Here is a 25,639-nt window from a genome sequence, read left to right as displayed (position 1 = left end):
TAAAGTGACTTGCCAAGTATTCCACAGTGTCTAAGGCCAGATTAGAACTCTGAAGATGAATCTTCTTGATTCCAAACCCAGTACCCTATCCACTATGTCACCTAGTTGTCCAACAGACACTTAGACAAATCCTCATAAGATAGTAAATCTTTAGGTATGAGTTGAATACTAGATTTGGTGGCCATCCATGCAAGGACTGGTCTAGCTTATATTGGCTAAGGCTTTGACCTCCAGGGGATTTTTATTTTTTGCCATAGTCTCTCATTACAAAATCTTTTAAGTTATGTCAGGGATTCAAAATTTATCCAAGTAAATGATAATATCTTTGATATGCAAAGTGTTTTTTTTTTCCCCTTGGAAGAACTTGCTTCAAAATTCTTCTTTCATTTATACTGTAAGTCATTGGTATCAAACCCAAATAGAAATGAAGCCATACAACTATACATAAGGATTGCTACATGTCAGTATTTAGTTTAAAAAACACATATTAATATAATCTATTACATTTTTATCTAGTTTGCTAAGCATTTCTGAATTAAATTTTAATCTGCTCTGATACCTTCGCTATAAGATACTGATCATGGGCCAAACAGAAATTCTGATGATGTTCAATGAGCAAATTGGAAGCCTAAATTCTCTCCAAGAGCCTTCTAATCAGCACCCATTAAGTATACCTTAGGTGTGGAATCTGTCCTTGTCCTCTCTGTCCTAGAAGCAGTCCATTATGAATGAATGATGACCAGAAAATGTGGCCAGAGTCAGCCCCATGAGAATGAATATAAAGCTCATTTCTTTGGGATTCAGATCACTTTCTAAAGGAAATAAAGCATAAATTCTACCTCTGATTGTCTTATCTGCAAGGGAGGACCAGGGAGGGGCACTAAATTTGGCATCAGAGGACTTATATTAGATCCTAGCTTTGTTACTTGCTATCTGTATGACATTTGACAAGTCACTCTCTGAGGTCCAGTTTTCCCTACTACAAAATGTAAGGGTTGAACTAAATGGCCAATAAAGACATTTCATATAAAAATTACCTTTAAAGGACAAATCTGGCTTTCAAATGCTATGGCTTCAAATCTATGATCCTACTACTAGGTAAGTATTTTTCCATAAGGAACTTAAAACTCAAAGGGACAGAGGAGGCGAATATAAACACATATGCATACATACCCATACAGCAATTAGAGAATAATGCAGGACAATTTATAAGGTATGCTTAATTTTGTTGCACTGACAATTAAAACAAGAAGATGCCCTAAAATTGGTATAATTACAGGGGCTGAGATATATAATGAAGGGAAGCTGGACTTAAGTTGTGTAGCATTGATATATTTGATTATCAGAGTATTGAAGAAAAACATTTACAAGTGGGACAATAGTATGAGAAAAGACTTGAAGGTGGCGATATGTGTGTTACATTAGGATAGGTTTGGTTCAGAAGAAAAAAATGTCAAGCCCAGTCTTTCTAGAATGCAGAATACGAGTTAGGGAGGAGTGAGAAGATTGGAACATAGAGAATAATGCATTTTGAATCTGCATGCTCCTTCCCTACCTCTCAAAGTCAAGGAAGGGCATCTCAAAGAGTGGTCTGCCATAGGGAACAGATAACCCTAATGGAAATTTTCCTGATCAGATATGTATGTGCTAACTGTGAAGCCTTTGGGTCAGAGAGACTTATCAAATTGTTAGCATGATTTGATGAAGTGAAACACTTCATTTCTAGGTTATCTAATTGCCAGCTGCTGAGTGGGTATTTGCACAATACAATGTTAATTACTCCAGGGCAGGAATTTTGAGTGAAGCCTCAATGGCTGCTTAACTGGGGAGGGTGTAAATTTTTTTAAAAGACATTTTCTTGGGGTGTCATTCACAGTACAATAGTTGTTACAGGTCATAAACAGGAGGCATGGTTTTAGTCATCTGGATTTTTCTTTCTGACAGCATCAGAAGAGCACAAAGAAGGAAAATACCATGGAGGTTTTCCCCAAAGAGTTATGGTTGCACGGGAGCACTGATTTATCATCTGAGAGACCAGTTCATAAAATAAAAATGTAATAAAACATAATGGGGAATGGTTGCTCCTCAATCCTCCCACATAGCTCCTATTAACATTAATGGGAATCGTACGTGAGCCTGGAGAGGAGACGATGCCCCAGGATTTCCAATAGTTTTATATTTAGGCCAATTCAATGAGAGAGGGTCTCGTGTGCTTCATGCAAACACAAGAGAGAAGGACACAGGGGCCCCTCTTTGAATGAGGTGATCTTTTTGATAGGATATTTTGATTTATGGTTCTGTGTGCATTGTATGGAGGTCTAACAGGAAAGAGAAAAACTCACTTGGTTTTTTTTAAGGTATAAAATTTAATCCTCTATATGTAAATTCTATCATCATAATTTACATATAAAAATAATAATATTAAATGAATGAAAGTCTTAAGTGCTTTTATTCAACTATAAAAAAACCTAATTATTTTATCCACCTGTTCAGTGGTCCTTAGAACATTAAATATAAAAGAATAATAGCAGGAATTTAACTAGTCTGAGAACCATTTCATCTGAACCTTACTGAAAAAGATGAGATGATGCTAATAATAATAACAACAGTAAAGATAAGAAAGAGATAATAATAATGAAAATTCTTTGAAAGCAGGACTATTCTTTCTTGACTTAATATGCCATAAAGTTTAATTTCCTTTACTCCTTATACTGACATTCAGATAAAATGGCTACGATGATAAAAACAACAAATAGCACAAGCCCAACCCACCTCACATAATGAGTATCTCCCTCTCCTAAGTGGAATCAAATATATAATTTTTCTGGATTTGATGTAAAAGATTGACTCCTCCTGTGGCCAGCTGCCTTCCCTCACTCCTGGAGTACTGCCTGTGAAATCATACTCTACCAAACTGATAACCTTTTCAGTTTGGAAAATCACAGATGAGTAAGTGATTAAAGGGCTTAATTGAGAGTGAGTTTGGATGTGGTGATGAGGGAGAGAGCCCAAGGACAATGGACATTAGAAGGGAAGGGGACCTCATTTTCTTCATCTTTAAATGGGGATTTACATGTTTGCCCTGTTTACTTCTCTGAGTTTCTATGAGGAAAGTACTTTGCAAACCTTAATGCATTCTATTAATATAAATGATTATTGTACCTTCCATGGAGAGAAAAGCATTTTCATTGGAATGATGAACAACAAGGCAGAATGCAATTTGAGTTACACTTACATTGAGTTACATTACACACATTTAACAGGTGAATGCTAAAGGGGAAGGATGGGGGAATGAATGTCAGAAGTTCTATTACAGAATTCACAGGAGCAGATTTTAAAGGTTGATGCTACTTGTCTTATTGGAATAACAGAGCTGACAACTTCTCTTTCTTCAAATGAAAATTTTCTCACTTGGTAGCAAGGACACTGGACCTTAGAGAAGAGAACTCTCATTTTCTAATCTGTTAAATGGGAGGATAATGAGAGCATCTATCTTCTAAAGTTCTTATGAGGATAAAACAGAACAATATTTATAAAGTGCTTTGCAAACCTTAAAAGACAATATAAATATAAGAAGCCTACTACTACTACCCTCACCTTTATCAAAACATGATCTCAAAACATAACCTGTTTAACTCATTTATCTCTTCAACTTGAAGAAAGTCATCATTTTATTGATTTTGGTGTTTCCTCCAACAGAACAAGTTTACAAGCCTTCAGAATATTTCATGATACCAGCTCCTCACTTCACCAGCAGAGGCTCACTTTTCTGGTGTTGATCTCTGTGCTGAACCTAGTTTATTATCAGCAAATAAACAATGAAATCTCCAAAGTGGGAAGATCCACAAAAGATAACTTCTCCTAATTTTGAGAACCTAGAGTCACCTCATATAGGGATGGGTGACTAAAATGTAAAAGATTTAGCACAATTAAAGCTTTGCCTCTTAAAACTACTAACATTCCAGTGAGTGAACAAAGGCTTAAATGAAAGAAATTCTAATTGAGGAATATGAGGCATCACAAAATAGGTAAGGAATGGCTTTTAGGGGAGAATTGGGAGCACCTAGATGGCTCAGTGGATTGAGAACCAGGCTTAGCAATAGTTAGTCCTGAAAAATCCAAACCTAGCCTCAGATACTTCCTAGCTGTTTGATCCTGGGCAAGTCACTTAACTGGTATTGCTTCTCTCTTGCCACTCTTCTACCTTTGAAGCAACACACAATATTGATTCTAAAATGGAAGTTGAGTTGTTTAAATTAAAGAGACAGAGGGAGGAAAGAGAGGAAGAGGAATAGAGAGAGAAAAAAGAGGGGGAGAGAAAGACAGAGACAGACACAGGGAGGAGAGAGATAGAGAGAGAGAAAAAAGGGAGCGAGTAAGAGAGACACAGAGAGAGAGACAGAGAGAGACATAAAGAGATAGAGACAGAGAGACATACACAGAATAGACCTTCCTGATACCCTAGAAATCCCACCATGTTTTCTATTGATTGAGAAACTGTGATTACTTCATAACATAGATAATTTATTGTATTGGATCAATCTTGTGAAGTGGAGAAAACTCTGGACTAGGAGCCAGAAAAACATGTATTAGAATACTACCTCCCAGACTCAGTAGTTAAAAGAACCTGGGGAAATCACAAATCTTCTCTAAGCCTGGGTTTCCTCATTTATAAAATGGGAAGCATCTACTTCACAAATAATATTTGTTAAAAAAAAAAAAAAGAGCTTAGCACAGGGCCTGGCACATAGCAGATACTATATAAATACGTATTCCTCCCTTTGAAAGAGTAAACCACTTCCTTGGGAAAGTCTGTCCAAGAGATAGCCAGACTTTAATAAAGTTCTGCTTTCTTCCAGAGGTTGACATGCCTGAGGCCCCACCGCTCCCCTTTTCTCTGAGGAGGGCAGCAGAGACACACAAATGATGCTTTCCACACACTCACACACTCTTGAATTCCCCCACCGCCACCAAATTATCATCTCTGCCTCTGCCCCCTCATTGCAATAGAACAGTGGTATCTAGTTTAGACCTGCATGACGTATCTTTACATCTTCTTGGGAATCTGAAGGTGTTTATATTTGTTGGTTTCTCCCACAAACCTTTGGAACCCAATGTGCCAGAACAGGGTATGGTACCTACTCCCAGGAAAATTTCAACATTCAATGATGAAGTCTTCCAAATTGTCAATTTTGTTTCTTTTTGTCTCATTACTTAAAGTAAGCCAGGCATTTAAAAAAATCATTACATATATGTTTTGTAACAAAATTATTTCTTATGTATAAAGTGCTATGTTCAGTGTTAGATAGAAGTACAAAATCTCTTTAGCAGTTTATAATCTAATTTCAGAGAAAAATGTGCAAGGATAAGAAAGTTAAGTAACAAAAAAAGCTAAATAATAATCCAGAATATCAGTATGAGGGATATTAAAAAGGAATAATCAATGACTAAATCAGTCATATGCATAAGAAGTATTATGGTTTTAGAGGAAAACAACATGAAGGTGTTTTGGAGTAGTTTGGGTATAATTTCAAGAAGACGAATTATATAACAAAAGAGTATGTGATTCTTCATGACCCCACCATCAGTGTCCATGGAGTTTTCTTGGCAGGGATACTGGAATGGTTTGTCATTTCTTTCTCCATTGGATTAAGGCAAACAGAGGTTAATAGGCTTGCCCAGGATCACACAGGTAGTAAATGTTTGAGGCCAGATTTAAAGGTCTTCCTAACTCTGGACCTAGCTCTCTATTTGCTGAACCACCTAGCTGCCTCCATAACAGACACATGAAGCATATAATAAGAACAAAAATAATAGCTAGCATTTATATATCACTTAAAGGTTTGGGAAACATTTTACAAATATTATCTCATTTATTCTTCACAAGCCTAGGAGGTAGGTGCTTTTGTTATCCCATTTTTACAGGTGAGAAAGTTGAAACAAACAGGTTAAATGACTTGTCCAGGGGCATTTAGTTAGCAAATATTTGAGGTCCAATTTGAACTCAGGTCTTCTTGACTCCAACTCCAGTGTTCTATCCACTGTGAACCCACCACCTCCCTAATTCCATGAGATATAGTATAATTTAGTAGAAAGACCCAGAAATTGAGTTCAAACATTTATAGAATACTACTACTACTTATTCTTCCTCTCTTGTTGGGTTCCTACGAAGTCCAAATGATGAATTACATGGCCAACATTTGTTACCTAGAAGAATGTTAAGAAGAAAAGTATGGCTCCTGGTGCATTTAGGGTACAGTGAGAGGAAGCCAAGTTTGATTATGGTAGAGAGCTCATAGAGTCACACCTAGGAGTATAAGCCTAAAAATGAAGGCAAGAGCCAGATAGTCCAGGGCTTTGAATGTTGCCAAACAGGCTACACCAGGAATGAGGGGGGCGCCCCAGAAAAGGCAAAACCAGATGATCTTTTTGTCCATTGTAGACCTCTGACATTGTGGGAATGAGCATGATCAAATCAAGCCCACAAAATGGACTGTATCTGTTTACGGGACCGCAGGGCTTAATTTTCATTATTGCTCATAAACTACCTAACAATACATAGACGTGCCTGTCAGTGCCTCAGAGTCCATTTGCAGGAGGGGGAGAGGGGGTAATGAAGCCTAACTAATAGGAGCCTTTGGCAAGGGTCTGTGCTGTTAAATCTCTGCTGAAGGAGTGGCATGAGACCACCAGCTTCATTTCCAAGCTTAGCAGGTTTACACATGAGTGAAGTGAGAATTAACGAGGTTCCAACAAAGTCTCTCAATTCGCTGCCAAGGCAACCATAAAACCAGAGCAGAAGCTGGGTCGCTTATTAATTAGAAAAACGTTTGCAGCTCCTGGAGACCACTGTGCTGAGGGGGCGGGGGGGGGGGGATGCTATGGGGGGATGCCTGGGAGCTAGAGTCAGGAGAGCTGAATTCAAATCCCAGTTTGATATAGCCAGGATTGTTTTTTAAAGGCTTTTATCATTTGGCGCCTCCCTTCCTTTTCAGTCTTTGTTCACCTTACCCCCTTACAATTTCTTTATGGCCTAGAGACTCACCTCATTGCTGCTCCTCTAGTGAGAGGCTCTGTCTGCAGGTTGAGATTTTTTTTCCCTGGCTTTCCCCCTTAGCCTGGAATGTTTTTCCTTGTCATCTCTGCCTCCTGGCTTCTCTGGTTTCCAACAAATCTCAGATAAAATCATACCATCTGTAAACGGCTGGTCTTGGTCTCCTTTAATGCTCATGCCTTAGTGCCTTCTCATTCAGATTACACCCAATTTATCCAGTATATATATGGACATCTACACATACAGACAATCCACACAAGAGACAATTATATCAAAGCTTCTCAACTTGGGGTCAACAGATCTTTCAGGGGAAATTGTCTATCTTTATTTTTGCTGACTTTTAGTTTCCTTTATAATCCTATCTATTTTATTTTGTACATTTAAAAATATAATTTTGACATGGTGCCAAAGGTGAAAAGGACACAAGAAAGGTAAAAAATTCCTGTACTATAAATGTACATGAAATCTATGGAAAGGAGGAAGGTGATAACAGCAGGGGAATGTTAGGAGATAGAGTGATGGGGCCCCCTATAGAAGGTGGCATCTAGGCAGGTAAATAATCCCCCTCCCTTTTCTTTCTAAGTTATATCACTGAGAGCAAGGAGCGTAGAGAAAATACTTTTGAGAGTATTAAGTATTTAGTTAAAAAATTAGAACTAGAAAGATGGTCCATAGGAGTGTGGGTGGGGAAAGGAAGAAAGATGTTTTGCAAATCTTTGTTTTGCCATTCTTTCGAATGCCTTTTTCATCCCTATCTTGAAATAAAAGCTCAATCAATTGATATAGAAGATTTTGTGGATGTAGGACAAACATAGCCCTACACATCTGGTGAGCAGCTTTCAGCTTTCCTCATGACAGCTGTTCACAATGTGAGTGTGTGTTCTCTCCTTGGTGTTCCAAAGAAGCAGGAGAATAAGCAGTCTGACTGCTGCGAGGTGCTGATGATTCTCATACAAGACGCTTTTCCACAGGTGGATGAATGTTTCAGGAAGAGATGCTGCTGCTTTGCTTACTGGCCATTATGCTGTGACCTAGGTAACATGATGGCTTTCCCCATTGTTCAAAGACTGTGTGACATTATCACAAACTGATGTTCAACAAATATTATTTTAGGGACACACCATGGGAAAGGTCCCATGCTATCTACCTCAGAGTAGCTAACAATCATACTTGTGGACATATTTCGGAAAGTAGGATTGTTTTCTTTGGTGGCAAAGAAAGGATCATAATATTTTCATGATGGAAGGACCTTCCCAGACCATCTGGTCAAACTTATAACTGAATCAGAATCTCTCCAACAACATTCCTGGGAAGGTGTTATCCAATCTTTGTTAGGAGTTCTTCAGGAAGGGGCAGACCAACTATCTTCTGATGCTTTCCATTTCACTTTTGAAAAAATCTCACTTGTGAATAACTCAGATTGTTGAAAAGTGTTTGTCCTGTCCCCACAGACTCAATTTGATTCTTTTTTAATGTCTCCAACTTGATAATCTCTCAAATATTTAAAGGTAGCTATCATTTTCCAACTATGAATTTTGTCTTGATTCCAGGTTAAACGTTCCAAATTCCTTTAACTTTTTATTTCTGGGTCTGACTTTAGGGCCCTTCACCATTCTAGTCACCTATGGATTGGTGAAAGGAGGCAGTCAGAGTGAGCAAGGACCAGTCACTTTGAGGTCTCATTTTTATAGGATTTTTTAAGGAAAAGGACTAAATCCTATCTGTTCGACGTTGGGGTTTGTTCATTAATATATTCAAATTATCTCAAAAGTTATCAGTAAAACTTCAAAGTCATAATCCCAAAGTTATCAAGCTTTTTTGATGTTCTGCTGGTCTGGAGCTGCAAAGGACTGGATTTTGTGTGAAATTTATGTACCACAGGATCAGAATTCTGGCTAGATTGTTCTTCTTGGTTAAACACATATACCAGGATGTGAATTTTAGTAAATATATGATGCATTTTGCAAATTATGTTCCTTTGATCATTGGGACAGTTTGCACAAGATTTCCAGATTCTCCTTTATAATATTATTTCTTTCTATTACTCCTTTATACTGGATATCCATAAAATATATTTTTCTGACTATAGAGACAGTGTTGTTAAGAGGACCAGAACAAAATACAATTTCAACACAGAATCCTAAAATTACATTAACTTTTCTAGCTGCTATAACATTGTCAACTCATATTGAGCTATCAGCTTGCTAAAACCTCCAGATACTTTTAGAGGAGCTGATCACCAGTCAATCCTTCCCCTCCACTACTATTTTTTTTTTCCATGAAGTAGAATTTGTAACCTTTAGCTGAATTGAAATAAAATTAAGTTATAGTTTGTTCATAGGGGTTTGGTGTAATCAGGATCGTTTGGTGGTTTAGTAATGGTGACTGGCAAAGCTGGATTAAGAATTTCTTTTCTTTGCTAAGGTAGTCATCAAATCTTCTGGAGAAATTGACCTAGGGGTTTAAAAGTTTTCATTTTTTTAAAAAATCAGGCATTTATTAAGTATTTAGTTGTTCAGGATGGCTCATTGGATAGGCAACTAACCATGGAATCACAAAAAACCTTTATTCAGCTTGTGTATCAAATATATACTGACTATGGAACCCTAAATAAGTCACTTCACCTTTCAATATCTTAGGAGACTCTCTTAAGTTTTACAGAAGGTAATCAAATGAGATATTTGTAAAAATGATTAGCACAGTACATGGAATTGTTGGCATTATATAAATGCCTTCTCTTCCCTTCCCTTCTCTCCCTCTGCTCTCCTCTGCTCTCCTCTCCTTTCCTTCTTTTCATCACCTGTGGCTCAGAAAGCCTTTCCATTCTCTGTCCATTTGTTAAACCAAGGTGCAATTGTTTGAGTTATGTAGAAATAGCTTCATGATGTTTTGTGAGCTGGCCTTGGGACCACCACATGGAAAGGTTTCAGCAACTTTGTTCTTTGACGTGCCAACTTTCTTTTGTGTTTTATTTCACAACTATGTCGCTAGAAGGTTTGCCTTTGGATTGGTTCACAATGCTACTAAGTTTGCTTGACATTTCAGACAGTGCTATGTGTGTTTTGGATTATTTCCTCTAGAAAACAATTTTATTTACCAAGTCCATTAAAAAAAAAAAAGAAATATTTGTCAAAGGCATAGATGTATTTCTTGTCCAGGAGTGTCTTATGGAACATGGTAATTTGCTACACATGTTTGGATAATGTAGAGAAATATGACTCTTTTGGAAGGAATCATTACATCATTAATGATTAAAATGTCCCCCTAGCTTTCTTGACAAAGGGACTTTAGGACAGCATGTTTACAAAGGACTTTCATATGGAGAGGATGATTTGTGTTCTCCATTGTTTTTTATAGCTGCTCAGTCTTTACTACACTCTAAGTCACAGGGTTTGCCAGCATTATCTTGAGTCCCCATGCTCTGGCATGAAGAGTATGAAATACATGCTTATATTTATCAGAGCCTAAATGCTTCTTGGAAGGAAGGGTAGTTGGAACCCTGCGTGTGGTATTATTTTGGGACTCCATATGATGACATGAAGAAAGGAAGTGGATCAGGGTTCACTAATTAACCTGATAACCTGGAAGAGCACAGAGCATTAATACCATTACTTGTTCTGATTACTTTTCTACCTCTCAAAAACTTAACCTACATAAGCATTCTCATTTTGCATAAGCTATTATATTGTTTTGTAACTGGTCTTAATTAGTCTCCATTTGTATGTATTTTGCTACTTCAATAAGATCATATGGAAGACAGGGCCTGGGTAGATTTTGTTTTGTTTTGCTCTGTTTTAACTTAATGCTCTCTATAGCATAATATCTTAGAGTGACTAGTCACTCAGTAGATGAAAGGTAACCTGATAGAATGTGTCAAAGGCACTGATATTATTGTCTGACCTGTATCTAGATCCTAGTTCTGACACTGTGTGACCCAGGGTAAGTCACTTATGCTCTCTAAGCCTTTATGAACTTCCTCACCTCTAAGACAAAGATAATAATATTTGTGTTACTTACTTCATGGGGTTTGTTGTGAGGAAAGAAGTTCTTTGTAAATAATTGACTTTACTACTTTCTTTACCCCCTGGGCTTTAATCCCAAACATTCTTCAAATAAAGAGTACTGTGAGCCAATGGGTAGGGGAACATACAATCCCATCCCTTATCTCCCACTTATTCTTCCTTTGTTACTTTTGTGTTTATTACCTGATGGGATAATTGGCCAGTTTATGATTTCATAAACTTCAAAAGGTTGGAAGAGACATCAGAGGTCCTCTCAGCCACTAGATGTAGTAGCCAAGGAGCTGGCAGCACTGGCAAATGAGTCCACTGAGGAAATGATGTTGTACTTTAGTGAACTGTATGACCTAGGCCAGTAATGGATTAGCTAATCTGCTGAGATGCCATACCCTTCAAGCACCAACTCAGCTAAGTAAGGGAGAACCTTCTTTCAAAAGTGAATTTGATAGGGACTTTGCAAAGAAACAAAGGACTTTGAGGGCAAGGAATTGCAAGATATTGCTTAGCCCTATATATTCCCTATATTTTTGCCTCACTACCTTTGTACTTTAAATTTGAACACATCCTCTAGCCAAACAACTAATTATAAGAAGATAGTGAGACCCACAATTTATAGAATGTTTCTATAACTTTTATTCTTTTTAGACAATGTTAGACAATGTCTCTTTTAAAAGGCTAATTTATGTTAGCTGGTTGATTGATATTGGGGAATATACCAGATGGGGGCTCATGAATTATAGAATTAGAAACTTCAACTCCTCAAATTATACCAAAAATCCTGAAGGGAGTAGTAGTAATGTAATGAACAAAGGATGAAATGACTGGAGAAACAAAGGATTAATCTTCTAAGCATTTTGGCTTTTCTAAGCAATGCATACCAATTTCCTAATAAATTGAGACCAAGTACCTTCTTCAGTTTAGGACTGGACAACAAATAATGGAAAGATGGACTTTTTATGGTAAAAACAATCAAGACCAATTAATTAAAAAATAATACATTATGTAATCTGATTTCTAATTAGATGAAAGATTAGGTACTTTCCAACTTGTATGGAGGAAGAGTGAGAAGGTTTAATTTCCTGAATTCAGGAAAAGAGATGCCCCACTCCTCTCCAAACTGTAAATACTCAAAGAAACATGGAATCAATAATTGATTACTATGGTACCAGTTTTCAAATAAGACATGTTTGGATTGAGATGTACAATAAAGAGAAAACTCTTTCCATGAGCCTTAGGATCTGACTGTTTCTGGTCAACATAAGTCCTTGGTTAAGTGTCTTTAGAGAGCAGGTATAAGTGGTCTACTTTCCCAACCATGCAGAGCTAGGTTCTATAAGTGAGGAAAGTCAGATTCAACATGCAAAAGAATGATCCAAGCGGGAGAGGAGCAAGGAAGACAGAATTCTGGGAAAGAACAGAAGAGCTGAGAAGATTCAAAGCAGTTACTTCACTTCTCCTTGGGAACCTCTCAAGTGTGGTTGGTTCCAGAGAAATCTCTGAAGCAGAAAGACCTTCTGAGCATTTGACCATCTCTTTCTGTGAACTAACACCCCTTGGATCCAGCTGATGAGAACAGGAGTGGATAGGACTTTTACTATAAAGCCATCTATCCAAAGAAGCTTTTCCTCTGTATCCCCTAATGTCTGTCCTTGAACTTTGTACTACAGCTTAGTAGATAAAAATCAAGACATCTCTCACAACTGACCTAGGAGGGTTAGGCAGGCAGCCTGACCCTTCAGGATCTGGGGAGGGGGTCAGTTGTTAGCCATAGGGATTTCATATTTGCCACTTTCCTCTTCCTTATCCATCAATCCTAGTTACCCTATCCTGTGTGTCCCTTTAGAATAAAGAGTTATTCCTTAGATCAAGTGCCTGCCTCATAATATCCAGGGAGAGAGACCTGAAGTTTGGGGAAGATAACTATACCTTCTCCCCAAGGAAGAAGAATCAGTTTCAGTCCCTGATGTTACATTCAACCCAATCTCTGAAGAAATACACTCTGAAATTCTGAAGACAATTAGTAATGGTTTTACTGAGGAAAAATAGGGGAGAAACAATGTATTCCCTCCATCATTTTGCTCCATTCCATCTCTCACTCTTTAGCCTCAAGTAAACATAGTGGGTGGTTCCATTTCTCCCATTCATTACAGTTGGCACTCCAGATGGGACTCGAACCCACTATTCTGTAATGGCATGCTCTCCCATAGATCAGAAACTTCAACAAACTCTAGGGAGATGGTTAAGGGAGAACAAAGAAAAGAGATAACAGCCAGGCATTCTCTAAGCAGCTCAGAGCATGAACATTCCATGAGGCTAAATTCAGGGGGACTCTCTGACCAAGATTCTGAAGCCTGTCACACTTTAGCTAAGGTTAACTTCCATGTTGAAAATCAAAAGTGGGATAACAAAATAATCAAAATTTCTCAATAAGAGGTAAAGAATCACAAATTAAGAGGGAGAAACCAATTTACCAGCAGAATACATAGATATAAAGCATATTAAGGGGCTAGAGCTAGTTCAGGACTTAGAGAATGTAGAGTTCATATACACATTGATACCAGTACTGCAAAGCCATCACACTCAAGAACCTTATGTGTGGATTAAAGTTAGAGAACAAGACCACAAATCTATGATTGATACTGGGGCAATGAGCTTTATTCTAAAATTCCCAGGGAACAGCACCATAGATGGATAAGTCACAGTAGCAGGGGCTACCAGAGAAATACAGAGGTCCAAAACTGGAACTAAAGATGGTGAAAGTAGGTGCTTTATCTATATATCTCACATTCTTATTGATACCTGGGTGTCCCAACAATCTTCTGGGAAGAGACTTCTGTGTAAAATCGGGGCAACTATCCACTGTGAACAATCAGGGAAAAATCTATTTACATCTACCAAAGCAATCTTTAAAGCACTATCCACTTTTTTATTCTTGGGGCAACTAGATGAAACCCCTGATCAGCTGTACACAGACACACCAATGTCTGATATCCCCAAAGACATCCCACAAGGCATATGGGCTGCACATCCAAATGATGTAGGGAGGATAAAATCAGCAACATCATTGAAGATTGAGTTGAAGGAAGGGACTCCTCTCCAAATCCTTCAATATAAGTTGAACAAAGAGGCTATAGAGGCATAACACAATCATCAAGAGTTTGTTGCAGTAGGGCATATTGAGACCCATGAACTCAGAATTCATTAGTCTGATATTGGCAATCAAAAAGAACAAGACAAACCCTGATGGAAGAACAACCTGGAGATTCTTTCAGGATTTCAGAGTGATCAACAATTTTATATAAAGAACCCATACAATCGCTCCATCCCCAAATGCCATCATATTAGAGACACTTAGCTCAGCAAGCTGGTTTACCATTGTGGACCTTGCAAATGCTTATTTTATGCTGCTATTGCACCCCGAGAGTCAAAATATTTTTGCATTTTAGTGGGAAGAATCATAAACTGTGCTGGACCCAATTCGTTCAGGGCTGTTCTGAAAGTACCTCTATATTCTGCCAGCTATTGAAGGGATATCTAGAATTCATAAAGTTCAAGCACAGCAAGATAGTGCATTATGTGGATGATCTTTTTACATCCACATTTGCTAAAATATGTTTGCAAGATTCAAAAACCTTGTTAATAGAACTATACAAGAGAGGGCATAAGCTCTCAAGAAAGAAATTGCAATGGGTCTCACCTAGGGTAGAATATCTGAAATTCATCCTAGAGAAGGGCACTAGAAAAATCTCCACCAAAAGAATAGCAGACATCCAAAAACTGGGAGTCCCAAGAACAAAAAGACAACTAGGTGTTTCTTGGGATTTGTGGATTTTCAAGGTAATGGGTAATTGGGTTTTCTAACATCTCCAAATGTCTCACTGATTTAACTAAGAATGAAATGGAAGAATCCCTACGACTTACAAAGGAACACTTGCATGCTTTAACACAGCTGAAGCAAGCAATTTTATCAGCACCAGTGTTGGGGATACCAGACTACTCAAAAGAATTCCATCTATTTTTTCATGAAGCAAAGGGGATAGCTTCTGGAGCCCTAGTCCAGACCTTTGGACTGCAAATGAGGTCAATAGCTTATTATAGTACAATACTAGATTCAGTAGCCCAAGGACTGATCAATTGTCTGAGAAGTGTAGCTGCTACTGCTATGATGATTATAAAAGCAAATGAGTTAGTTCTGGGATGCAGACTACATGTTTACTCTGCCCATCAAATTGAAAGAATACTAAAAATGAGTGACTTACAAGCATTTACACCTGCCAGATTATCCCAGAATGAAGTCATACTGTTACATAATGAGACTCTGTCCCTGCATCATTGTGTACCATTGAACCCAACAACTCTGATCCCTGACTTTCCATTAGCAGAAGATCCATTGCACGACTGTGAACAAACAATAGAACTAGTGCAGAAGTCCAGGCAGGACTTAAAAGATATTCCCCTCATAAATCCTGACCTGGAGTGATTTTCAGATGGATCCTCTTGCATACATGGGGACAGACGAGTTATAAGTGCATCTGTAGTCACAAAAGATGAGATGTTCTGGCATGCTTCTCTGCCTAGCCATATCAACGCTCAAGGAGCAGAACTAAAAGCTCTTTCCATGGCTCTCATCTTGGGAAATAATAAAAGAATCAATATCTTTTGTGACTTGCAGTATGCTTTTTCTGTTTTACATGGAGTTAGAGATATATGGAACAATAGGGGGTTCATTACATCACCTGGGAAGAAAATTGCATATGCAACTCTTAGATGCAGTTTTTGCTAAAAGAAGTAGCAGTGATGCATTGCAAAGCTCACTCCTTTGGCAAGGATAAGATATCCCAGGGGAACAATAGGGCCAATATAACAGCAAAATTTGCTGCCCAATTTGGTCCCATACATGTGCTAAACTTCTCTCTAGTTGAAAAGCACAATATCACACAAACTTTCAATAAAGGGGAGGTTCACTCATAGAAACAACAATTGGGAGCAAAATCAATGAATGGGATCTGGATAGCAGAAGGAGAGAAACCCATTCTACCCAAGATATTGTACTATCATCTCTGCAATGTCATACATTCCAAAAGGCATAATGAAACTATGGCATTGTTAGATGGAATAACAAGATTTGGGGTCACTCCAGGGATATCTACACAAGTAATAATAGTATGTCAGGCATGTGACCTTTGCAGACAATATAACCAAGTTCATTTCAAATGCAAGGCATTGGGGGTAGACCATTAGCTTTCACACACTTTGAAGGCTTACAGAGAGGTTACATCAACATGCCTAGTGAGAAAAGGATATAAGTATACCCTAGTGATAGTAGACAGATTAACCTAGTGTAAAAATAGACTCGAATTCAGGACTCCAATCCCCAGAATCCTTTGCTCCACTTCCCCAGAGTGCTTTGTAATCACACTGAATTCTCACCTGGGAGAGAACACAAATAATTATTTAAAGGAGTTCTCTGCCTACTGAGGGGTCTTTTTGGACTTCTGATTTGGAGCAGAGGTGGCTCTTTCATAATGTAGATGAGGTGTCTAGGCCTCTGGCCTAGACACATGTTTTTTATCCTGTATTTTCTTTAATCCTTCATCTTTAATAAACCTCATAAAAAATACAATACTCCTTGCAGAGAGAAACTAATTTCTACCTGCCTCAGTCTCCCCTAAATTTTAATCTTTACACTAGTGGACAGAGGCATATCCAGCTAAAAAGAATAACATAGCCTTTGTGGTTAAGTCACTCTTAAGAGAAAGAAATAATCCCCAGATATGGCATTCCAAACAGTATAGATTCTGACAGAGGAACTCATTTTGCAGCTAAAATCTTGTAAGAAATCCATCAGACTCTGGGAATAAAAGGAAACCTACACACAATTTTACCATCCAGAAAGTTTGTGACAGGTAGAAAGAATGAACATAGGATTAAAAACTGCAGTGGGAAAATTATGTGCACAAACACACCTAAAGTGGACGGAAGTTCTCTCATGTGCATTGTTCCACCTGAGAATGAAGCCCAGAGGAGATTTGCATATATCCCCATGTGATATATTGTTTGGACAGCCTCTTTGGCATGTCAGGACCACACAGCCATCCTACATTTCCATGTTAAGAGGAGAATGTCAATTATACACCTATCTGACTGAAAGAACTGAGAAACCTAGATGGTTCAAAGAGTACCATTAGACTTTGCACTATACAACATCAGCCCTGGAGATATGGTGCATATGAAGAACTTTACCAGAACCATAGCAACAGAGCCAAAGTGGAATGGACCATTTCAAGTTGCAATCACAGCCCCTAATTCAATCAAAGTCATAGGGAAAAAAACTGTGGTTCCATGCTTCTCATGTCAAACACCACTTTGCCCCAACTAGCCCAGATGAAAATGAAACAGAAAATGCTCCAGATCACAGACAGGATGTTCAAACCCAAAGAGAAATAAACTAAAATGTGGACACACAACATATGCATAGCCCCTTAGAAAGTGATGCTGAAATATAAATAATAACTGCAAGAAAGACAGACCATAATCCAAAAAGAATAACATCTAACTCTCCATCTCAACCCTCACTCAATCTCAATCACCATACAAGAAGAACGTGACATACAGTTAAAATTATAAAATAAAACAAGAAACAACACAAAGTCTTACACTCATACAATCTGAATCAATCTTACACACAGTCACACAACTGCAACAACTCTTACACACCTACATGTTCTTATAAAAGAAAGAATCTATGTGCAAAGTGAGATGACAGTCAAGACAGGTTTAGATATACAGATGAAGAGAACTGGACCTGAGAAATACTTAAAGAACATCAGAGACTGCAAATGGACAAAAAGAACACAGGAAAGAACTGTAACCTATGAACTGTATAGGAAAAGAACATCTAAAAAGCATATCATGTGAGATCAATTACCATAGGTATTAACTTCACACTAAGAACACACATGCAACATGTACACAAACCCTAAACAAGAAGAAAGAAAATAGAACAAGTAGCATATGAAGAGGAGTAATTAGAAGATGTAAATATATACATGCAACAGTAGATGTCTAGAACATGAACATGAAAACATACTGATTTAGGGAACTTTGTCGTAAATAAGTAAAGTCCATGATAATGAAATAATTTATATATTTGTGAATAAGATTCCTGCAGGACTCAAACAAGCAGAAAAACAACAAAAACAATTTCTGCCTGGTTGACTTCAAAGAAGAACTCATGTATAATATGTATATGTATGTATCATATGTATTGATTGTACATAAATATGGATGCTATGCCATTTGGTGCATACATGTTAAATACTGATATTTTCTCATTGTCTATACTGTTTTTTATCAGGATGTAGTTACTTTCCCTATCTCTTTTGACTACATCTATTTTTCTCTGGGCTTTGTCAGATATTATGACTGTGACTCCTGCCTTCTTTTTCTCAGTTGATGCCCAATAAATTTGGCTCCATCCTCTTTTACCCTGTGTGTGTCTACTTTCCTCATGTGTATTTCTTGTAGACAACATATGGTAGGGTTTTTGTTTCTAATCTACTCTGCTATTTGCTTACATTTTATGGGTGAGTTCATTCCATTCACATTCAGAGTCATTATTACCAGCTGTGTATTTCCCAGCATTCCACTCCTAGACTTGCCCTTTCCTCTTTCACTATTTCCTTCTACACTAGTGTTTTGTTTTTAATTGGTCCCCCTAATTCCCACCCTCATTTTACTTCCCTTTCTACCCCCTCCCTTCTTATTCCCCTCTTATTTTCTTTACAGTCTTTTTAAAGGCCCCCCCTCCCTCCTTTGTATTCCTTCCCTCCCCACCAGTCCGTTTGTTACCCTTCTACTTCCCTATAGGGTGCAAATCAATTCTCTGCCCCAATATATTTGATTGTTCTTCCCTCTTTGAAATAATTTCAATGCACTTAAGAATTGAGTATTTCCTATCTCCAATCCCTTTTCCCTTCCTATATATTGATGTTCTCCCTCCTTCCCGCCATGTGTTTCTTTGTGGCATATAAATTTATCCCATTTTGTTTCTTTTCCCTTTCTCTTAGTATTAACCTCTTTTTTTAAACTCTAGTTTCATACACACACACATACACACACACACACATATATATACACACACATTATATGCATACATATATCTATATACATATTTATGTCTTGGCATTTCATCCTATACAGTTTGTCACTCTTCCCTCTAAGTATTTCCCTCTAAGTATAATTCTTTTAGCTACCCAATTGATAACAATTTTTAAAAGTTACCAATATCCCCTTTTCTTATAGGAATACACATCATATTAACTTATTGGGTCCTTTAAAAAATTATGTTTTTTTTTGTTTTGTTTTGCTTTTCTTCCCCCCCCCCCTTTTTAATTACCTTTTGATGATTCTCTTGGGTTCTATGTTTGGGCATCAAATTTTCTGTTCAGGTCTGGTCTTTTCTTTACAAATGCTTGGAATTCTTCTATTTTATTAAATGACCATACTTTCCCTTGTAAAAATATAGTCAGTTTTGCTGGGTAGTCAATTCTTGGTTGTAGACCTACTTCCCTTGCTTTCTGGAATATCAGACTTTCAGTGTAGATGCAGCCAGATCCTGTGTTATCCTGACTGTAGTTCCATGGTATCTGAATGACTTCTTCTTGGAAGCTTTTAATATTTTTCCCTTGGTCTGCTAGTTCTTAAATTTGGCTGTAGCATTCCTGGTTGTTGTCAGTCAGGGATTAAGTATAGGAGGTGATCTGTGGATTCTTTCAGTCTCTACTTTTCCTTCTTGTTCCAGAATGTCAGGGCAGTTTTCTTGGATAATTTCCTGTAGGATGATGTCCATTATTTTTCTTTTTTTTTTCCATGGTCTTCCAATAGCCCAATGATTCTTAAGTTGTCTCTCCTGGAATGATATTCTAAATCTTCTGTTTTGTGAATGAGGTGTTTCATATTTTCCATAATTTTTTCATTCTTTTGATTTTGTTTTATAGTTTCCTGTGAAGTTTCTTGCTTCTAATTGTTGTATTCTGGTTTTCAAAGACTAAATTTCAACCCTGGCTTTTTGGTCATCCTTCTCTGTCTGGTCTGATTTTCTTTGGAGGTCATCTTTCATCTTCTTTGCCTCATCTTTTATAGGGGCCGTCTGCAGTTCCTATATAAAATACTTGTGGGTGGTGACCTGAGAAGGAGAATGGAGGCTGGAGGAAAATGGATGAATTGATAATATAGATAGAGGGAGAGATGCAGGAATAAAGATTCAGAGACAACAAGTTAAAACACATGGGGAGTCGTGAGCTCCATTAATATCTCTCTTGAGCAAGATAACAAGAGGAGTAATTAGAAGTATAAAAAACAAGAGAACATGTGGGGAGATAGGAGCTCTGTAATACTTCCCATGGGTTTGTGAGTCAAAAGATTAATGAGAAGCATGTGGGGCAAGAGCATTGCGAGAATCAAGCAGACATAACGAGCAATATAGGCAAGACCAAGAGATGTAAGAACACGAGGTGCAAGAGGCAAGAGACAAGAGCAAGAGAGTGATTCACACATGTTCCCCAACTTTTATTGGAGATTTTAGGAATGTGAAGTGGTAGGCGATTAATGAATACGTGACATGACATAGGGTTTTACATTGTTTGAATTGACAGTCATGAAATCAAAGAGGAGGAGATTAATCCAACATGTGCCTTGGAAAGGAATGTGGTCTGGCAAGGCATGAGCCAGGACCCTGTGGCTGGTAACTCCCTGCTTAGGAATTCTCTTGTCCTTTGGACTAAAGAGTATAATTTAAATATTCTGTGCCTAGCAGGGAGAAGATACACTCTTGCCCCTGCTGAGACTATAAGCTTCTTGTGGGCAACAGTGATAATGCTTTTCAAATTAAATAAACCCATAATGTGCTTTACTTAGGATGGTTAAACAATATATATTTGCTAACAATGATATAAATTCTGAGAATCATATTCCTTCTGGTACTGGCAAAATTTCTGGGTCCATTTTTCCTTTTAAAATTAATTTTGTTCTACTGGGAAACAATTATCTTCCTAGACCCTAGGGTTTTTTATCTTATAGCCATCACTCTACTGGAACTGAGTGAAATAGTCTGGACATTTGCAAGAGAGATGCTGAAAATTGTATTTGTTAAGTCATTTAGCTTTGGGGGAGTTATGACTATCCCTAAATTGAATTTCTCTTCCCTCTGAGTTATTTATGTGCCAGCCACTGTGTTTTGTCACACAGTAATCATCATTGATCCTATAATTGTCCCTTTGGCTGTAGTTTAGCAAAGTAGGGCAGCAAATTTGATTGTGATAGTTATGACTAGGGTCTTCATATGCTTTCTGTCAGTACAAAAAAGGTTTAATGTTCATGGTTTGGTATCTAAGTCAAGTTACTCAACCCACTTTCTAAATAGTTGTATATTCTTCCCACAGAGCCGAGATTTTGACACCAAGCAAGTATCCCCCTTCTTTCTATGTTCAATTAAGTAAAAAAGAAATAACATGGTAGAGTTTCAAGTTAACTATTAGCTAAGTTGAAATGTCGAGTAATGAGAGATGGACAATACATAGTTCAATGGCCTGAGAACATTATCTCAGAGCCAAAAAGGCAGGTGTTTCCAGATATTCATCAATATGATTGCTGAATTAAATAAATTCATTTATCAAATTTATTAAACATTTGGGCAGCAATTTCCCAGCTGCACATGGAGTCAGGCAGTAAGTGTAGTATAATGCTGTCAGTACAGATGTGGTCGAGAATAAGAAAAGAGGGCCTAATAACATTTGTTGCTTTATCTAAGTGAACAGATGCCTTCTATTTTAAAAAAAAAGTTTTAGTTCTTCTCTTCAGAAAACCCCACAACTAATTTGCCACAGGATGAAGTAAATACTATTTGATTTAACACACAGGAGGAAAAAGGAGGGAAAAATTAATGGCTTTGGCTTCAGAGGATGTGTATTCAAATTTTACTTCTCATTCTTACTACCTGTGTGACCTTTGGCAAGTTATTTAATCTTTCCTAAGTCTCATTTTCCTCATCTGCAAAATAGGCAGCTAAATGGATAGAGTGCTGGACCTAAAGTCAGGAAAGACCTGAGTTCAAATCCAGACTTAGACAATGAGTAACTACTTGGCTCTCCTTGCCTCAGTTTCATCATTTATAAAATGAGTCAGCTAAGGAGTTGGTCCACCACTTTTTGCCAAGCAAAACTCAAAAGAAGTCATGAGGAACTGGACATGAATGAAAAAAAAAACAACAACTGAACAACAAAATAAGGAAGTTAGTTTTACCTTCCTTATGACTTTTTTTACAAGGTGGTATGAAGTAAACAGGCAAGTCTCTAACTATATCTGGAAGCAAATCAGCAGGTTTGATTCTTCTGAACAACAGCAAAGAAAAATGAGAGATCTTAATTAATAAACTGCTTAATCAAGTAGTATGGGAACTAGAACATTAGTATGGTATCTCTTATCTATGGAGACATTTTACGTATTATTGTTTAGTTCTAGTTTCCCTGCTTCTCTCTAGTATAGAACTTCAATTTCATGACAAAAAAGCTGAGTGTTCAAATATCAGGTCTTAAACAGGTAGTTCTCAAATAGGCTTTAACAGAATGTTCCCTTGATGGGTAATAAAGGGGGAAAAACAACTAGTATACAAAGGGAAGTCAATAAACTATAAATGAAATTAATTTCTTTAGCCTCACTCTTGAGAGAGTTCATGTTGGTTGGCATTTAAGACATTCCACCTTTTTATCCAGTCATATTTTTACATTATTCTGTGGCCCAGCCAAATTGCCCTTGTTGCTATGCTTCAACCACCCATCCCTATGGATTGCACAGACTGGAATGCACCACTTTCTTTTACTCTTACAATCTTTAGTTTCCTTTAAAGTTTGATGCAAATATTCTTTTTCACTCTATCTCCAGACATTAATGTCCTTCTCTGCATTCCTCAACAATTCTCATTCTTTTATTTCATAGACAAACACATGCCTATACATATTCACATATTATATATGTGTGTATATATTATATATATATAATATATATGTATTTTTGCATATATTGTGTATGTTTTCTCCCCTAAGAGAATAAAAGTCTCTTGAGGGAAGGGAAATGCTTATTGATTGATTCATGTTAACTAAGGATTGGAGTTTGCATCAATATTTGGGAAAGACTATTATTTGTTTCTGCTTCTAACACTCTATTTTGAGAAATGAAGAATGAGGGAAAATATCTAAAATTTTCTGAAATTTTAATTGAATTTGATGGAAATTTCTGTTTTGTTGATATTTTAAAATTTGGGGCAAGAAATCAAAACTTTCTCCCCCAAACCTAGTTTTTAGATTGTGCTAGTTTTCTGTTGTTTCTGAACTAATACAACTTTTAAAAATTAAGACAATTTTATTTACCTCCTCTTGGATGTGTTAAATTTCTTACTAAAAATACCCAAACTATTTTGTGGAATATTCAAACCAAATGCCAGCCCAGAAATGCTCCATTATATATCTAAAGTGGGGTTGCATATTGTTAAGAAAACTTTGGATATCTACTACCTTTTTTCTTTCTTCTGGATATTTTCTTCTTTCTCATCTCTGCCTCCTGTAATAGTTAAACTAGTTGTGGTTATAAACTGTAGTGAGTTAAAATGGTGGAAGATACAAATTATGCTAGATATAAGAGTGGGTGAGTAAATTTGACCACAGAAAATATGTTTCACTACAGTGTCTTGGTTTTTAAATCAAATATAAGGTGGTCACCAGGGAATATATTCCCAATTATGAATATACCCAAGTCAACTGGGTTTTATAGAGATTTTAATTAATAATACAATGAGGAATTAAAGAAAAGGAGAAGGAGAGAGAAAAGGAATTAATGAGAAAAAATAGGCCAGCCCAGGGCAGGCCTGGCCAACCCGGGCCTAAGCCTTAAGAGAGAAACCAGTCAGTTATCACTCACCATAAGATTTGTCCAAGTAATGGATTCAGAGGGACAGAGTCTCCCCAGAGGGAGTTCTAGCCAGAGTCAGCCTCCCTTGAGAGACCTCCTTAGAGAATTCCTCCAAGAGCTCCTTCTCAAGCAATCTCCAAAAGAATCTCCTTCCAAAAGCCTCCAAAAGCATCTCCTTTTAGCAGTCTGTCTTTTTCTTATATAGGGTGTTTTCTCTTATGTCACCTCCCCTAAATCCTTCCATCTACCAATCACCATAGATGTTTTCTAAAGGACAGCCCATTTTGAATTCCCAGCTAAGTTGACTAATAATCTCAGGAGAAAACCTCTGAGTAAGTCTGAACCAGATAAAACAGCTGAGTCGACTAATCCCCTCAGTAAGTCTGAACCAGAGAAAACACAGCTGAGTCTACTAATCCCCTCAAGAGAAAACCTCTGAGTAAGTTTTCACCTCTTTGCTCCTGGCAAGTTTACAAGTTGCCCAACCTTTATAGGTACCTAGCATCCCATTGTATCAATTCTAAAAACAGGCATGGCTCAAAGAACTCCTTGCCTCATTATAAGTATGGGTCTAAGTACTTTCATTGTTTAGCAAGGAGTTTTCTCCCCTAAAGCAGTCTTAAGTATGGGTGGAGTAGCTGTCCTCCCATTTCTGATCCTGGCGAGTTCTCACAGTCAAAATGGGGAATGTTCCCAGTAGGGAATTGTTCCAATTGAGAATTCCCTGATGGGGAAATTTTTAACATTCACAAGTCTGAGAAATTTCAAGATTTACACTCCTCAAAAATAGAGATATTAAAATAAGCAATTGGTAATGGTTTATTTCCACCCTTGGAGAAACTACATTCATTGTTCCTGATGTCTTCATGCCAGAATAATTTATCATGTTTCTAGAAATTTACAGTTTTAGATAGTTGCTATGATAAAGTATGCTTTAAGATTCATTGGGTTGTATTTTGACTATTTTTGCTAAATTAAAAATTAATATCTATTCACATATTTTCTTTAAGAAAACACTGCTTCTGAATCCAAATATTTATATTTCCTTATAATTTGTTATTGTTCTCTGTGGACTCTCTAATGGAACTTAAACTATACATAGTATACCTACCATGAGAATACCAAATACTTTTTCCACAGTACCAATAAGAAGTGGAATGAAGAAATGGTGATTATTATCTTGTTGCTCAGACATCACCTAGGGTAAAAGGAAGTTTGGCACATACCAAATCTGGGAGAGTAGGTCTTTGGGCTGCATAAAGTAGTGTCTGTTTCAATCATTTAATATTTGTTATTAGCTATTTATGTAAAGGTAATAGGCAATATTGTTTTTACTAAACCAAAATGAAGAGTCTAGTTTATCCGCCCCCACCTTTTGCTTCTTTCCCTTCACTTTCCCTCCCTTACCTTCCCTTCTCTTTCTTCTCTCATCTTTTAATAATAGATCTGAATGTTGGACTTTAACTGCTTTCTAACATGATGGTAGTTTTGAATTGAAGAAGGGGAGAGATGTGAAACATATCCTCATTTCCCATAAACAATAGATATTTTAAGAATCTGTTCTTTCATTTATACCTGTTTATGTACAACTTTAAATGGAACA

Source organism: Monodelphis domestica, chromosome 3 (assembly GCF_027887165.1).
Source record: "Monodelphis domestica isolate mMonDom1 chromosome 3, mMonDom1.pri, whole genome shotgun sequence".
NCBI lineage: Eukaryota > Metazoa > Chordata > Mammalia > Didelphimorphia > Didelphidae > Monodelphis > Monodelphis domestica.
The sequence above is the reverse complement of the archived record's forward strand: the minus strand, read 5'-3'. Positions refer to the sequence as shown.